The 18,499-nt window shown below is 37.2% G+C and overlaps 1 long non-coding RNA gene across 1 annotated transcript; it reads right to left on the bottom strand.

Moving 5' to 3' along the window:
* Nucleotides 1–1,300: 1,300 nt before the first annotated feature.
* Nucleotides 1,301–4,217, bottom strand: LOC115069570. The gene is made up of 2 exons (XR_003848822.1): nucleotides 4,108–4,217; nucleotides 1,301–1,702 (listed from the first exon to the last, which is right to left on the bottom strand). It is a non-coding gene; the product is annotated as an uncharacterized LOC115069570 (long non-coding RNA).
* Between the last annotated feature and the right edge of the window lie 14,282 nt (nucleotides 4,218–18,499).

Below are 18,499 nucleotides of genomic sequence, written 5' to 3'. Positions count from 1 at the left end.
AGGCCACTAGCAGTCACATGCCAGCACACACATGCCCAACATAGGCAGGCACAGGTACACCTATAGGCTGGCAAACAGGTTGCCTAGAGATAGGCATAGAGGCTTACAGGCACATACAGGCAGGCTAGCAAAAGTGAAGGCCCCTGACCTCAGTGTCATATTTATATAGAATTACACAAATGTGGCATTTTGCTAGGAATAGTTCTACTACAAATTGCAACACTATTCAGCTTTTGGCTCCCCAGACATCCAGAGTCAGCCATTTGGTGCTGACTTATGGCTTCCCCTACCCTCCAGATGTCCAATATCAGCCATCTTGACCCATGCCAGATATTTATATCAGAATCAGGTTGTCTGACCATAGACAGACCCTCGAGGTGCTCAGTAATCCTTTCCCAGGCAAACAAAATATGAAAGTTTATTACTCATAGACCTGCCTTACTTGTCTCTCTCAATGCTTTTTAATAAGAATGTAATTAGGTCAGAAAGTGGAATCTAAAGGAAGAAACTGGGGTAAGAGGAAAGAAAGGAAGGAAAAGAAAGAATGAATGAGCATCAGAGAAGGAACAAATAAATGAAGGGAAGATATTTAATGATATTTAAGATTTGTTTTATTTTCTTTGTTTTGGTTTCTGTTTTTGTTTTTTGGTCTTTTTGAGAACAGGGTCTTTCTGTAGCTCCAGGTGGCCTGGAATTTTCTATGTAGCTCCTTCTGCCTCTACGTCCAGAGTGGTGGTACTAAGGATGTATGCTACCATGCCCAGCATTCATTTTTTTCTCATTTTTAATTGATCCAAAAAAAGGTTTATTTAAAACAAATGTTAAATTTTTTTTGAGTGACTGTCACATATGTATGGACAAAATGACTAAAGTTTAGAGCAAAGAACTAGTTTTCAATTATTTGCATCACAGCTGAAAGCAAACCAATGCTACTTCAAAGCAGATGTGTATTACTCAAAACTATATCCTAAAAAGTCTAAGGCAAATAACACAATATATATAACAGGTAATATGAATAAATAAAATGTAAATACATAAAATTCTCAAAATGAGAGAACCTAGAAAGAGGAACTGAAAAGAAGCAATAGACTTGAAAATACAGTGGATTACATTTCATGCCTATTCCTAATAACTTTAAATGGGAACATTCTAAATATATCAATTAAAAGATACAATTTTTCATAATTGAAAAAGCCAACCATTTGCATTATGAAATAAACCCATTTCAAACATAAAGATTCTCTTAAGATCAACGTAAAGGAAGGCAGAAGTAGAATAGATGATATAAATAAAATCAAAAGAAAAATGAAAAGGAAATTTTAATTTCAGACAAAACAGACTTGAAAATGAATAAAATTATGAGCACTAAAAGGGACGGAGCATAACACTGAAGAAATCAGGTCTTCAGGAAGGCACAGCAATTATGGGGTTTTGCACCAAACAAGAGGACACCAAATGCATGAAACAAAAACTGGTAAGGCTAAAAGAAAAAATAAGCAAGTTCATGATGATAGCTGCAGATTAAAACACCCTCCTTGTCTATAACTGATAGGTGAAGTGGACAGAAAATCAATAAGGATGGAGCGGACTTGAACAGCACCATCAATGATCTCCATCTAATTGACAGCTGTGGAATCCTTTCTTCAAAATCAGCTGAATTTTCATTCTTCTCAAGTTCACATGGAAGCATCGCCAGGATAAACTATGTTGGAGGACATAAAATACACCGTAAGTTTAAAAGAGTAGAAACAATGTGATGTGTATTTGTAGATTATAGAATTAAACTAGGAACTAGTAGGAGAAATTTAGCTGGAAAATCAAATATTTTGAATTAAATGACACACATTTGAATAACATGAGTCAAATCAGATGACTCGAGAATAAAAAGTATTTGAAAGCTACGCAAGTAGCTTACGCAAGTGACTTAGCTTACTCACTAAGCCACAGCTACAGCTCCTAAAACATATTTTGAACTAAATGAAAATATAATTATAGAAATAACTATTATGTTATAAAATAGTGTAGCACCTAAAAGAAACATGGAACATTTTATACATAAGAAAGAAAACAAAAGCTGATAACCCACCATCTTTCTCCAAAACCATGATATGGAACGTGAAGGAAAAGTAAAGAGATTTCATCAATAGCTCAAGCCAGGAATTAAGGCTAGCAATTGATGTTTTTTAACTTCTGTAGATCAGATGCTTTTGACATTATGATAATGATGTTTTACTTCTTTGATCATCCCCTGCCACCTCCCTTCCCCTACCCAAAGGGATTACTCTAATTCTAAGAAGATATTAACTAAATTCTAGTTGTAGGACTCATGTACAATATATTATCAGGAAACAAGGTAATCTAGGAAACTATCAATTACTGTGAAAAGAGAATGGAGTATGAAAATGTTGCCTGTTTCTTCTTCCAGTTCTGTTACTTCTTGCTCTATTATAAAGTTCCATTGCCGTCTGTCTACACACTTAAGATTGTATGTCTTCTTGATGTATCGATCCCCTTCACATTACAGAATGTTCATCTCTATGATGATATCTCTTATTCTGATTAGTTTTTATTTCAGTTTTGAGATAGGGTTTTACTATGCAGCTCATACTGTCCTCAAACTCATGATGCTCCTGCCTCAGTCATAGAAAGTAACTGGATTACATGTGTCCACCAACACATTCAGCCCTATCCTAAAATTCATTTTGTCATATTGTAAAAATTACTTCAGATTTCTTATGCCAGGAGTTCCTATCACATATTTTTCCATCCTTGAACTTTAATTTATGTCTTTTTAATGGCTTTATTGTAGCTATGTATTTTTTTCCACTTTGAAATTCTCTTGTTTTGAAAATGCAGTACATTTGCATTTAATTCAACTAGTGCTATGATTTTGTTACTTTCTACTTTATTAGTATTTATTTTGTTTATATTACTCCTTCTTTTATGATTTTATAGCTCTTATAATTTCTATTAATCTTTACCATTGGATCATTACATATTTTTGTTGTTTTCGTTAGGCATTTTTCTAAGTTTTAAAATATAAGCTTCTAAAGCTTATCAGTCTTCCTTCAAGTGATACTACTCCTCTTCAAATAGAGACAGAATATACAATTTGCCCTTATTTCTGTATCCACACCTTACTCCATTACATATTTTATTACTACTTATCTTGTAAGCTCCACAATGCATTAATTCTTTTTAATAAACTGTCAATAACTTTTAAAGTGTTTTAACTGAAAAAATAATCTATGTTTACACATTTAGATTTTCCTGATTTTTATACATTCATTTATGTAGACCCAATTTCTGTTACAACTTTCCTTCATCTTGAAAACTTTATTTAAGAACTCTCATGGAAAAATTTGCTGGCAATGAGTTATCTCTGCTTTTAGTTTGTGTGGGAAAATCTTCTATTTCTGTTTCCAAGTCATGAAGACTTCCAACTCTTCTCAGGATGCTCTCCTCTGCAGCAGTGTCAAAACTGTGAATTCAGCAGAGTAGGTCTGGATCCTGGAGCGGGGTGCCGAGGAATATTCTGTTTCCTTGTCTTCTATTAGACCTGAGTTTTGGACTGCTGATAGGAAGATGTCTAAAAAGGGGTTTTATTTACAAATTTCTGTCCAGGTTTTTTAGGTGTTTCAGATGCGTGCAATAAATTTGGTGATGTTGTTCCTTCATAACTAGAAGTCATATTCACTTACTTATATTAGAATGTAGTATTATTAATAATGAAATGTGAAATACAAATGTTTAAGAATATAATATATTAATTTTATTGAATCATAGTAAAATGATCATTTCGATGGAAGCATTTGATTTAGAAATTTAATTCTAATCAGGAATGTAACATACAGTTTTCCCAAGACAAAGTCCTGCATGAGTTACATAAACTAGGGGGATTCCATTCATTTGAAGTTTAGTTCTGTTCCTTCCATAGTCAATAGGCCAAAAACCAGCTTTGAAGAAAAATGAATGAGAAACAACAAATAAACAATAAATTGAAAGAACAATATAAGAGATAAAGTTTTTCACCTGTCTTTTTTCTGTATTTTCACCTTCCTATCCTTTCTGAAGTCCTAGAGGCACCTATCTAGTCACCAGGCTTACCTCTAGTTTTCTCCCTTTCTCTCTTCTTACTCTTCATCTGTGGGTTTGGCAGGAACGATGCAACGGTGTTATGGGAAACTGAAGCACAGTACCAGCTACAAAGAAGGCACCAAGAAATTCATGGGAAGAAATTGGGAAAGTTTATTCATAGTGGTGCACTGAAGTGGAATGTCTTCCCTAAGAACTTAAACCCCCAGTCTAGTTCTTTCACACTTTTTGTAAGTTTCCCTATGTTATTCTTTAACTGTCACAGTATGGGGGGGGGCGGGTAAGTTACAGCCTATGTGACTATCAGCACGGGTGCATATATGCCCTAAGACCACCAAAGGAAGTGATTCCTTCTGAGGATTTATTTGCAGAGGCAGATATTTAGGGCAGGAGTTAGGATATTCTTTAACAGAGTTTACTGCGGGTGCCTTAGTAAACAAGGCAGTTGCAAACAAATGTTGCACTGGAAAATCGTGACATTCATATTCCAAGATAGCTTTGATTCCTTTTTTCAACATGAATTTTAGTAAGCATTTCTAAAACCACTATAAGGTGAGTACTATGTCCTAATGTATAAAAATCAGTCATAAAAATATTTAGACACCCACAAAAAATGACATTAAATGAATGGATGTAATGGTAGCGAAACACATGGACTTTATAGTCAAAGAGAAATTGGCTTAACCCCTTGTTTTCCTCTTACTAAACATCAAATGCCAGCTGGAAGTTTATGCTATGTGGCCCGGTTAAAATTCTCTTTCTTCCATTTAGCTCATAAATATAGAAGCATTTTTATACAATATTCTCATCTTATCTGTTCCTGAAACTACCACTAAGAAAAGTTTTCACCAGAAAAGTAAGCTGCCTATGTATATTTCCTTTCTACCTCTCCCTTCTCCCATTGCTGTGGTAGCATTTACTTCTGCTGGTCCCTCATCTTATCATAAAACTCTATTAGACACTTTCCATTTCCAAATACAAGGCCCACTTTTCAGTTTGGGGTATAATTATTCTGAGATGTTTACAATCATTGCATTGATCTGTTACATAATTCTATTCCTTCTTTCCTCTGTGAAATAATGCTTACAATTATTATAGAACAGAAAAGTATTAAACCATATTTAATCAATTCATTTGACTCCCAGTCACTTATCTAACATAACTTGAAGTTACCTTGACACAAACTATGATTTCTTAAAAAAGAGAAGCATCTTGATTTAAGTGAATGTCAGGGTGAATTTTTCTAGCAGCACAGTTATTGAATGGAAGTAGCTGTTAACTCAGTAAAAAACTTTCAAAGGCATAAGGTTTCTTCTCTTTTCACTGACTCAGCATGTCACTGTTTGATTTCTGTACATACATTCATTAGCACAAAGTATTCTGAAATTGCTCTAGTTGAGAATCAGGTTGACACTAAAATTAGCTAGCTGTCTTCTTTGAAGCAAAGGTAAACACCAACGAAAATTGTTCTGAAATAATCTCAATGATCATGTCACATTTGTAAGACTTGCTCTAAGAAGTCACTACTAAAAGAGGCAGGGCAAGTGAAAGCCGGTAGACAGAAGCAATTTTAATTATAGAAAGTAAGAATATTAAGCAGTATCCACTCGTTATGTAACAGATATCATGTTTATAGAATATTCAGCATATATAATTATGATGAGACAAGAGAAAATAAGTCTTTAAAGAGGTCACTCTTTTGGCTACACTTGCTGGATAGTAAGTTCCTGAAATCTGACTGTCTCTGTCTCCCAGTGCTTAGTTTACAGGTGGTGTATGCGTGGCTTTTATGTGAGTGATGGGTGGGTACCCAAACTCAAGGCCTCACACTTGAACTGAGCCATCTCCTCAACCTGGAAAATTCCTCACAACCCCATCATATGTACCTTTTCAGGGTGACCCTTTATGCACAGGAAACAGAAACAAAATCATACCAAAAATATAAACACAATGAAGGGATACAGGTAGTTTCCTTATGTATAAATCATACTTATTCAGGAACAAGTACAGATTACCATTTTTATAGAAATAGCGCCTCAGGGCTAGAGAGATGGCTTAGCAGTTAAGAGCACTGATTGCTCTTGCAGAGGACCAGGGAATTACCAGGGTTCAATTCCCAGCACCCACCTGGCAGTTAACCATCTATAAGTCCAGCTCCAGGGGAATCCTATGCCTTCTTCTGGCTTCTGTGGGCATTGCATGACGTGGGTGCACTTACACACATGCAGGCAATACACTTACACACATAGAATAAAAATAATAAATAAAATAGTGTTTTTAAATGAAAAATATATCCAATATCATATTTGGATGACAAGCGATTTGTCAAAACTCCATTCTAATTTTTAATGTTATTTAGATATTAACCTTTTTAACTTATTTATATTATGACCATCACACAAGGGAAGGTCAACTGCAAATGCCTGGTCTCTGAACAAATTTTTGAACTTAGCTCATACACCAAACAAATGTCCATGTATTAAACTTAATCACAACAATTTTCATTTTAACCAAGCAGGACCCTACTCAAAGGCAGCAAGCTCTTGTTTCAAACTTACCGTGTATCATTTACACCAAAGCTTTTTCAATATTATCCATGTAACTATTTCATCATCCCCCTGTGGTCACTATAAATAACTCCAGAGAAGAGAAAATTGCCTGACTTGCTCAGAGTCAAACATCCAGCACCAGCAGCTTAGAATTCAAATGAAGCTTGTGCAGTGTTAAAGTCAATAGGCACACAATATATTCATTTGTTCAAGAAATGAGAAATCCAGGGGTTAGCCCGGTGACAGGAATATAAAGACCACACGCTTCTCTTTCTATATTAAGGAGAATCCTGACTCCTCAATCTGTCTCTTCATTGCTTAGAAGCAAGGTGATTGAATGGGAAAATTAAGAGACACAAAAGTGACTTTATCTTGTAGATATTAGATGAAATGCCACAAGCAAAGCTTGCATTTGAAAGGGAACTAGAAGAAAAGAGAAGAAAAAGTTTGGCTAAGGGTTGATGAAGGAAGAACTTCAGCTCCTGTTGACCCGCCCTGGAGCCACTCAATCATCAAGCACCATCATGACTCTTAGTTTCCATCCCTGCTTTCCTGGTACTGAAATAGCCTCCTAGTTTCTGGAATTCACCCTTCTCCACACCCTAGCATGACCTCCAAAAAATAGAGCGATTCTTAAAGTCAGATTTGTTAGTGACATGCCCTTCAATAGATGTTCATTTGACTACAATAAAACTGAAATTTTTAATATGGACTTTGTGCTGGATAGTTTTAGTTGTCAAATTGACACACCTGGGTAGAGGGAGTCTCAATTGGGGAATTGCCTCCATTGGACTGGCCTGTGGGGCATTTTCTTGATTGTTGAGCAATGTGGGAGAGCCCAGCCCACTGTGGGCAGTGCCACCCCTGGGCAGGTTGCTCTGTATTGTATAAGAAATCAGGCTGAGCATGGGCCAAGGGAGCAAGCCAGTAAGCAGTGTTCCTCCATGTCCTGTGCTTCAGTTCCTGCCTCCCGGTTCCTGCCCTGAGTTCCTACCTTGGACTCCCTGATGAACCCAGGAGATGTAAGCCAAATAAACCCTTTCCTATGGAAACTGGTACTGGTCAGAGTGTTTTGTCACAGCTATTAAAAGCAAACTAGAACAGATTGGAAGAACTTACGGTAAATGAGCCCTCTCTGCTAGTTTCCACGTTTTATTCACCAGACTCTACAATTTAATTCATTTATTCCCAGTTACCTTGCTCTATATTGCCATGTATTTCCACAAAGATTGCTCCCTCTGGGGCGCAGTAGTTAAGAGCACTAGCTGCTCTTCCAAAGGACCAGGGTTCAGTTCCCAGAACTCACACAATAGCTAACAACTGTCCCTAACTCCAGTACCCAGAGATCTAATGCCCTCTTCTGGTCTCTGCAAGAATTGCATGACAGGGCACACAACATACATACTGGCAAAACACTAATCCACAAAAAACAATGATAAATACATTTTAAAAAATTTAAAAAGTTTGCTCCGTCTGAGTGTAGTATTTCCCTTTTCCTACATATTTTCCAGGAATGTCTATATACTCTATAAAATTTCCTTTGAAGTACTTTTTAAAATGCTTAACTAAGCTAGATGTCTCTTTTTCTGTGCTCTTGTGACATTTCAAAACTGCTTTTCAATATATTCTTAAACAATATAATAAACTATGTAATTATGTTCTCAAATCTTGTCACTCTACTTAATATATGAACTTCAAAAGGTCAAAAGCCATGTCATGCTGTGTCATGCTAATTTTATCTTCACTGCCTTACAAAGAGCAAACAGCCACACCTATTGTTAAGTGAATAAAAAGTTAGTGTTATCTCTAATACCACACAGTTCTACATTCCATATTCCACAGCAACATCTACTTATATTGTTTTGAGGCTCTCCTGCACCAGGAACATCTGCTAGTCAGGATTAGGATATGAATTATCCCTCTAAAGGTCCACATGTTGAAGATTGGTCAGTAGCTGATGAATCAAACCATTGGGAGGTGAATAGATCATGAAGGCCTCGATCTAATCAGTGCATTGATTCCTCAATAAACTCTCAATGCAATGGCATTACCAGGAAATAAGGGAAAAGAGGAAGGAGGGTCTAGTTGGAGGAAGGAGCTCATGGGCCAGTGGCCTGGAAGTGTTTATCATGTTCATGATGCCTTCCTGTGTTACTCTGTCTGCTTCCTGATCACCATAATGTAAGCAGCTCTTCTTCACCATGTCCTTCTGCCCTAGTGCTCTGCCTCACCATAGACCTAGAAACAATAGAGCCACACAATCATGGACTGAAATCTCCAAAACTATGGCCCAAAATAAATCTTTCCTCCTACCTTGCTTATCTGAAATATTTGAAACAGTGACCAAAAAGTAGAATAGACTTTTATTGATTTCACAGATATCCTCTTACTCCTTGAATTCTTTAGAGACCACAGTTCCTGTACAGTTTTCTGAGTTTCTCCAGAAAAAAAGAAGCACTTCATAAACTTTTGCCCTGTACAACCCTACCTGACACTGCTGTATGCTTGTAGCACGAACTAACAGTAGCCTCTACTCGCACATCAAATGTTAAACTGATAATCTGGCATTGGATGGTAAGCCTTGTAAATTGTCTGTCAGCTTCCTTAAGAAAATCTCCATATCTGTTTAAACTTACACCACCATCTAATATTTCCCTTTGCATCTGGTGAAATCATTTATTACCATAAACTCTGGAAGAAGTGGTGAACAATGTGAGTTGAGAGATAGGTTCTCATTAGTGCCTTGACCATGCACTCTAACCAGAAAGTCTGTGTCTATACACATCCTCTATTATGGGGTATATAAACATATTGATCTCACCCACTAGGAAAGCCTGTCTCAGTTTTATTTCTCTGTGACATAATACCCTGACAAAAGCAAATAAGGAAGGAAGGAAGGAAGGAAGGAAGGAAGGAAGGAAGGAAGGAAGGAAATGGGAGGGAAGGAGGGAGGGAGGAGGGTTTATTTTGGCTTACAGTTCCTGAACAGTCCATCATGGCCAGGAAGCCATGATGGCAGGAGCTAGATACAACTGATCATATTGTATCTAAGGTCAGGAACAAGAAAGTGATGAATGTTTGTGCTGGGCTATCTTTCTCATTATACAGTCTAGGACCCCAGCCCTGGGAATGGGATTATCCAATTTTAGTGTGGGTATTCCCATGTCAGTTAACCTAATCAAGATAATCCCTCACAGGCATGTTCAGAGGCTGAATAACTCTTCACAAGTGTGCCTAGAGGCTGATCTCCTAGGTGATTCTAGATCCTGTCAAGTTGACAATGAACTCTAACCGTCACACACACATTCATGTGAGAGCAGAGCACTTGATCTTATAAAATGATCAAGAAGAGCTTGAAAATAATGACTATTTTATCAAGTTTGTAAAATATATCCTTTCAGAATGTGGAAAGATTAAAAAAGATAAATTCTGGTGATAATTATTAGGATTTTTTTTTAACTAAAAAAAAATTCTATTAATGTTATTATATGGTGCTCTGTTCCTTAGCAGTATACCCAGACCACAGAAAGAAAATCTGTTAGAGGAAAGAAATGTAGGGGGTTTTGCTAGGAAATGTATGGTACTCTTGCTATTAATTCAGTTTTTATTTTGCTATTTTTATATCCTCCAGGTGCAACTGTCAGTATTATTTCAGATTACACATGCCTTACAGGCAAGAGGCATGCCAGCACAAATAAAATAAGAATGTTTGGACTAAACTTTAAAGAGGCTAGAGTCAATAACTTATTTATCACAATATATCCTAAAATGGTTTCTTAAAATCAAATAAAACAATAAATTATACTGGATGACAAGTTTATTGCTTTCAGCGGCTGCTCATCACCACCCATCCATTATTTCTTTGCCACATATTGTTTTGCTTATAATTAGATTGGTTAGTGAAAAAACTGACTAAAAATCATTACAAACTCACCTATCTACTGCTCAGGACTTGAGCTCAGCTATACAACCAGGTTATATTGGGATTTATTTTATTTTGAAGCCTCATTTGAAGAATTAAATCTGAGAGAATTGATAGTAAAATAAAGATTTCATACTTTCAGGGGACCATTTGGGGTGTGTGTGTGTGTGTGTGTGTGTGTGTGTGTGTGTTCCTGTGAATGCAACCACATAAGTATGCATGTGAATGTAGGTGGGTAGGGGAACAGCTGAAAGGTCAGGTTTAACTATTCCTAATTGTATTTGTAAATTGAATTGGTAAATATACAACAGAGTATGCTTTAGAAGATTTTGACTGCCTGATGCACTAGAACAAAGCACTGGCCCAGTCTACAGTCAGCCACACTTAACAATTCAGATTATGAGACGGTTTCCTGGTTTCTTAAGTGAACCATTAAATTTAGGAAACGTGGCTCCAAGAGCAGAGACTCTTTTAAAATTTGTTGTAACTACTTTGTGTAAATCATTCTCCCACCAAAACTTGTTTAACCTGTGGCCACAGATTGCTTTTAAGTGGGGGAATGGTAATCTCTTCTGGAGCATAGCTGGCATGATTAATCTTAATTGTAACGTAGCAGGGTTTAGATTCATCTTGGAGACATATCTTCGGCAATGTCTGTGACAGTGTTTCTAGAAAGATTAACCAAGGTCAGGACCCACCCTGAATGCGAGCAGCACCACTCCAAAGGCTGAGGTTCCAGACTGAATAGAAAGGGGAATTCAGGAGGGAACACCAGTGGTCATCTGTCTGTGCTTCCCTACTGCAGGCTAATGAGACCACAGGCCTCTCATTCCTGCCACCATGACTTCCCCTCAGTCCCTTAAGTTGCTTTCTGTCAGTTTTTTATCACAGCAACAAGAAAAGTAATACCAAAATTTTGTTCCAAGAAATGGGGTTGCTGCTTGAGAAACCTGACCAAACAGGCTTTAAACCTAATAAATTTGGTAGTTCTTTCTTGCTGATTAGATTGAAATCTCCCAGAGATCCCTGTGAATGTGTCCATGATCCCCTATAACTTTTTTTTTTTTAAAATCTTTTTTTTTCCTGCTGATCTTAGCCAGATTATTCAGTCTTTAAGATCTAGAGCTAATATGTCTATGAGAGAAACTGAGATGGAATTCATTTTTATACATATTACTAAGTGACTACCTGCCTTTTTATTAGACAAAACTCCATAAAATGCTCAAGATCATATTGATCACTGAAATATGTGCAAAGCAAATCACAGTTGGTAATGTTAACTTGGAGGAGGAGTCTATGCACTCTACATCAGGACTGAGAAGATAACTTTTCTTCAGCACACATTATTGCAGTTTTATTATCTCGAATTTTACTCATTGAATAATCAAAGGCAAAATCTGGAAATACCTAAACTTACATAAAATATAAGCAGACTTTACCTGGCAAACATCCGGGGAAAAAAACTACAAGGAGTATCCAGGTCAACTAGTCATACACAGGGAGGTGCCTTTATTGATATTTATGTAAATAAAGAGATTAACATTAAGCACTCCCTTGTGACCTTTAACAACTTAGCACTACAATGAGATGTCTGATTCAAAGAGTTCACAGGATTCCAGATCCAGTTCAAATAACTTAAACCAGTATAGCTTCACCAAGGGGATGTTAAAAATCTTTAAAATCTGGGAAATGGTCCAGGGTCCAAATTCAGGTCTGACTTTGAAACATTACTACTTAACACACAGTAATTTAAACTAACATATAAAGGAAAAGGGTCCTACACAGAAAGAAGACTTGGGCAAAATGTTTGACTAGTATATTCTTAAAATACACTCCCTGGAAACCTTTGCTCTTAGATTTGTTGTTGTTGTCGTTGTTGTTGTCATTGTTGTTGTTACAGAAAAAAACAACAAAAATAATTGAGAGGGGATAACAAGAGCTGCTAAAATGACCCAGGCAGGCCAGCACATGTGTATAATTCCAGTAATAGGGACCACAAGGTTGGAAGTAGGATCAAGAGTTCAAAGCCGGGGCTGGAGAGATGGCTCAGTGGTTAAGACAACTGACTGCTCTTGCAGAGGACCCATGTTTGATTCCCAGCATCCACATGGTGGTTAACCACCATGTGTAACTCCAGTTCTAAGAGATCTGGCATGCTCTTCTGGCCTCTGTTGGGCATCACATATATGTGGTGCACTTACGTACATGCAGGCAAAACACTCATACACATAAAATAAAAATAATAAATAAAATGTTTAAAAAAGTGTTCAAGGCCAGCCTAGACTACATAGGCTGTTTTGATCAGGTCTCAAAACAGCAGAAGCAAGATTTGGGGTGATTAGGTCAGAGGGGGAGAAAACAGAAATGAGTATATGATGAAAGTTCAATATTAGTACTGCTTATATTATTAGGACTATGCATGAGTATACATAATTATAGTATTTGATTATAATGCAATATCTATTCAAGAGAGAGACTGCCTTTGCACGCATATGTACATACACTAAGGTAGGCAATAATATTTTAAATTATATTAATTTTAATCTGCTGTTTGGTCCTTTAAAATGACCTTTTAATATATGACTTCTAATGTGCATAATACATCATTAATTCAATATTACATGTGTATTATTTTCTTTTCGTTGCTGTGATAAAATAGTATGACAAACATAAGAGAGAAAGGATTGTCAGTGGGAAACTTCCTTGTAGCTGGGAGGACGTGGCAACAAGCAAGCCAAGTCTGGCAGCAGGAGCAGAAGCTGGCTTATCACACTGCATCTGCCCTCAGGGAACAGGGAGAGAACAGTGAGTGGGCCAGAACATAAAGCCTCAAAGGCTGTTCCCAGTCAACTGTGCTCTCCAGCAAGGCTTCACCTCCTAAAGGTTACAAAACCTCAAACAGCACCACCAGCTGGGGACCAAATGTTTAAATACAACCACATTCAAATAATGGGAAAGCAAATCATACAGCGGAGAGTTTAGGCTAAATGATTTCTTACCATAATTCTTAACAACATCATCGACCACAAAAGTGGTATAAGAATACTTTGAAAATATCATAGTCATTTTCGTTTACAAAAAATTGGGGCTGAAGCAATGGCTCAGCAGTTAAGAGCACCAACTGCTCTTGCAGAGGACCTAGGTCAGGTTCCCAGCACCCACATAGCAGCTGACAGTCATCTATAACTTCAGTTCCAAGGGACCTGACACCTTCTTCTGGCCTCCATAGGCATTTTGGGACACAGATACTCTTACAATCATGCAAACAACACTCATACACATAAAATAAAAATAATAAATACATTTTTAAAAAATATATAGACATCAGGTCACCCACCAAATCAATAGGAAAAACCATTTTCCTTTCGTCTCCTGTGTTAACAAGCACTGTCTCCTGCAGGGTGTGAACCTGCAGCTCTTCATTGTCTAGTATGATGGTCACAAGTCACTTGCAGATACGGCTGCCATGCTGAGCAATGAATGAACATGGAAGAAGATGAATATCCATAACCATACCCACTTGATCTCTGATTCCCTCTCCTTTGGGGTAAGCTTGGAAAAACTCCTACTTCCCCATACCAAACTAATTATTAATTGCGATCTGTTTTATAAAAATCAACATAATCTCCAACTGCTTGATGTTTTACAAACTGCAGCTAAGGACATAAGTTTTGGGGGTCCTCGTTACCTGATACAGGTCAGTAACTTACTAGGAAGATTCACAGTGTTCAGCAGTGGTTGCACCTACTAGTAAGTGTTTATAACAGAAAGCAACAGAATGGCCTTGCTATCCCCAGTTGAAACTAAGAATGCAGGTGGGTCTTTTTGTTGCTTGTTTTTGCGGGCTGGTCATCCAGGTATAATCTTCCTAGGCTATCAGATATTCCTCAAACACACACTCTCAGAAGGAAAGTGTTCACAGACACACATACTTACCACCTTGGAGCATTACAAAAGCCATTCTTGCCAAGACTGCAGGTTGGCCCTTTAGATATTCAAGCTGTCCCTGCCCATACACTAAGGTTCTAATTGTTACAAAAAACCCTCTCTAATATTCCACTATTACAGATCTATAGTTTACCTTGTATGAAAGGTTGAGAATGAGAAATTAGGGATTAAAAGAAGGTAAGTTGTATTTTAGAAAGTAACAGAATATGACAAAGTTATCTAAAATCATGATTTCTGTGTATCTAAAATCATGATTTCAAGGTATCTAAAATCATGATTTCAACCTGTGTGAGTGTGTGTGTGTGTGTGTGTGTGTGCAGGTGCCCACGGAGATCAGACGATTCCCTGGTGCTAGAGTTACAGGGTCATGAAATGTGTGTGTGTGTGTGTGTGTGTGTGTGTGTGTGTGCAGGTGCCCACGGAGATCAGAAGATTCCCTGGTGCTAGAGTTACAGGGTCATGAGCTTCCCAACATGGGTACTGAGAGACAAGCTCCAGTCCTCTGTAAGAGCAGAAAACTCTTTTAACAGCTGAGCCATTCATTACTCCAGCCCTAGAAAACAATTCGTAATTTACTGTCTGCTCTTTCCCAATATTTTCACATTGTCTTAAAATCTAGAAATGTGAACTACTCTACATGACACATTATGAAGTTAGGAAAAATGCTTTTGACATCAGCTATTTTTGTTTCAAAAGAATGATGAGTATTCACAATTTTAAAACCTCAGGCTAACTATATTAAACATTAAAAAGCAGTTCAAGACTATGAATCTGAAAGAGTATGTTTGCACTGCCCTCTTCCAATAGCTGTTTCTTCAGATTATTTCTAATTTTAAAAATTATAATCAACATTTTTTTAGTTTTGCAAATGAATGATCTAAAACCATGAATTTAGATACCTTGTCATATTCTGCTACTTTATAAAATACAACTTACTTTCTTTTAATCCCTAATTTCTCATTCTCAACATCATTTTTGGAAATTCGGGCTGTATCAATTTGGCTGGGTTGAAAAATTATAACATCAAAAATAAATCTGAATTTGTTAAACAGTGAATTAAAGTACTTTCAGGAGGAGAAAACAAGAAGCTTCAAAGACAAGTTGTGTCTGTAGGGAGTAAAGTGTCCTTGAAACAAAGAGAGGAAGCATAAAGAGGAATTTGTAATGGATCTCTTGGGTTCAACAATATTAATTTGTCTTAACCATCTTTGAAGTCCTGGCCACAGTGATACTTTCCTACGTGCATTTTAATTAGGGTGATTCTGTCTCAATAAACTACCCAGCATTCAGCAGAGAACAAGTCATTATCCTAAACTATTTGTCATGGAATCTATTACAACCGGAAATTAATAAATTAGTGCCCATGTGAGAATAGAAAAGTACAGCATTTGAAAAAACTTAGACAATTATTTCAATCGTGGCTCACAATTCCTCAATGATTTGTGATATTTGCCACACTTGGGAGAAGAAATAAGGAAATATTTTCCATTAGTGTTTCCACTGTTAAGATTTTGTATCAGTATAAGATTTTTAAGAAGCTGGATGCTGTGACTGTCGCTCACCCCCAAAGCCCCATCTTTTTCATCATTTTAGGTATTGAATCATTCTCACTTGTGGATAAGCCATCTGCTAGAAGCAATAATTTTAGGAACAGCGTCCCCAAACAGCTTCCCATAGATTGCTGCTGGCAGCTCTGGCATTTGGGAGCATAATCCTTTTAAATTGAAATCTGCCCTCACAGGTACACACTTCTGGATCCTCAGAGCACTGAGAGTTCTTTATATTTGTGATGAAGGTCAAATTAGGGTGGAGGACATTTAAGCTAAAATTTAGCTCAACTGCATCACTAAATTTCTAAGTTGAAATAATCAAGAATATGCCAAGAATATTAATAAAAATGTAACATCCATCTTTTGGAAACTGCTAATGTTCGTGATTCATGAGAAAACGAATGAACAGACTATCTCTAGCCCATAAGTGTCTGATCCATTTTTTCCACATTTACACTTCGCTGCTCAGCTTGATCTCCACACCTTCACCCCTGGCAAAGCACATTTAAAGTGCCTGGTACATCCTTATACATAGTGCCTCTGTCAAAGGAACTACTCAAGGGTAGGAATGGGGGAATCTCAGACAAAGCTGATTTTGAACACTTATTCTTAGAGTAAAATTCACAAGGTCTTCAAAGTGAAAAGGGTATTGTAAATTATTTCTAAAATTCTAAATATGAAAAAGGTTATGGTTTACTTTCTTGTTGTCCTATTGAATGAGAGCATGGAAACATCTAAATCCAAATATTTGGTAAATATTCCCAGTGTTGATATTTAAACATTAAATTCGATTTAGAATTTTGATTCAGTATATTTTAAGAAATAATCCAAATAGAAAAGATACTAACTTTAAATTACTTATGCAGAAATTTATTAAGAGAAAAGAATACTGTAATTTCTGACAGAGAAGTAATCAAAGTTCATTTGGCAAACATTTACAGCAACTCTTCTAAAGGGACAGGAAATACACTAAGTAAAATGTGCCCAGGATCAAAAGTTCTTAGTTTACTCCAAATATTACAGTTTATTGTTGAAAAAAGTATTTTAAAGCTCCATCTGGGCCTGGAGAGATGTCTCAGCGGTTAAGAATACTGGTTGTTCTTGCAGAAGACCCGAGTTTGAATCCCAGTACCCACATGGCAGCTAACAACTGTCCGTAATTCCAGTTCCAAGGGATCTCACAGCCTCTTTTGTCCTCTGTGGGCATTGCACAACACGGGTGCACTTACATACATGCAGGCAATACACACATACACATAAAATAAAAATAATAAACAATTTTTTAAAAAGTCAAGTGTGGCTTCCTTCTCTGGACTCCTTTATAGGACAAAGGTTGTAGCCCTTGGCAATCTCTTGTTCAATGTCCCAATGGTCATAGTGCCTGGCACATAGTAGATGCCGGAGAAATGCTAACTATTAACATTGACAGCCATTGGAGTTGTATTTGTCAGCTCTTGTGACAGGAATGCTGTGTAACAAACAACTCCCCAAACCCAGAGTTATATGGTAACCAAGAATTTTTCATTCGTGTGACTGGGTTTTGACTACACTAGGCTCAGGTGGGCTGTGCTTGGCTCCATTCGTGGGTCCTGTTTGGGTCTAGCGCCCTTCTTGCATTTTCTCTTCCCATGGCGTAAGCTTGAAGGGCTCATTAGTGGAAACTCAGGATGTCTAGGGACTTGCAACTTCACTTCTGCTATAAAAGCAAGTCAGGTCACCAAGTCCAGCATCAGTGGAGCTGGCCAAAGTGGGGAGTGTGTCAACTTTGCTGAACAGTTAATCTACAACAATAGTTAGCATATTTTACAAGTTCACCACAGGGCAGGATCATTTAAATACTTTACATGGATTAACTGATCCAGTTCCTCCAGTGTAGAAGTCAGACGATTATCCTTGTTCTAGAGATGAAGACGTTGAAGCTTGGGCATGCTAAGTAATGGGAGCAAACAGCTAGTAAGCAACAGGGTTGGGAATTATTCCAGGCAATAAGTTCTAGAACCTTCAGCAATGTCTCCATTAAAGGTGCTCTACATCCTACACAGAGTTTATCTTTAATATTTAACATGGATTGCATAAAAATATATTGGAATGTATTGGAATGTTGCCAGGTGTGGTGGCATACACCTTTAAACCCAGTACTTAGGGGCAGAGGCAGGCAGATCCCTGTGAGATGTGTGTGTGTGTGTGTGTGTGTGTGTGTGTGTGTTTCAATCTCTGAGTTGTGACATATTCACAAATTGTGCAATAAAATTTTATAGTGGGGCTGGGCATGGTGGTGCTCACCACTAATCCCAGCACTTGGGAGCCAGAGGCAGGTGGATCTCTATGAATTCAAGGTCAGCCTAGTCTACATAGTGAATTCCAGGCCAGCCAGGGCTACACGATGAAACCTTGTCTCAAAATTTTAAAGGGAAATAGAAATTTAAATAATAAAT

This window comes from Nannospalax galili, unplaced genomic scaffold (genome assembly GCF_000622305.1).
Source record: "Nannospalax galili isolate Female #2095 unplaced genomic scaffold, S.galili_v1.0 scaffold273, whole genome shotgun sequence".
Lineage (NCBI taxonomy): Eukaryota > Metazoa > Chordata > Mammalia > Rodentia > Spalacidae > Nannospalax > Nannospalax galili.
The sequence above is the reverse complement of the archived record's forward strand: the minus strand, read 5'-3'. Positions and strand labels throughout refer to the sequence as shown.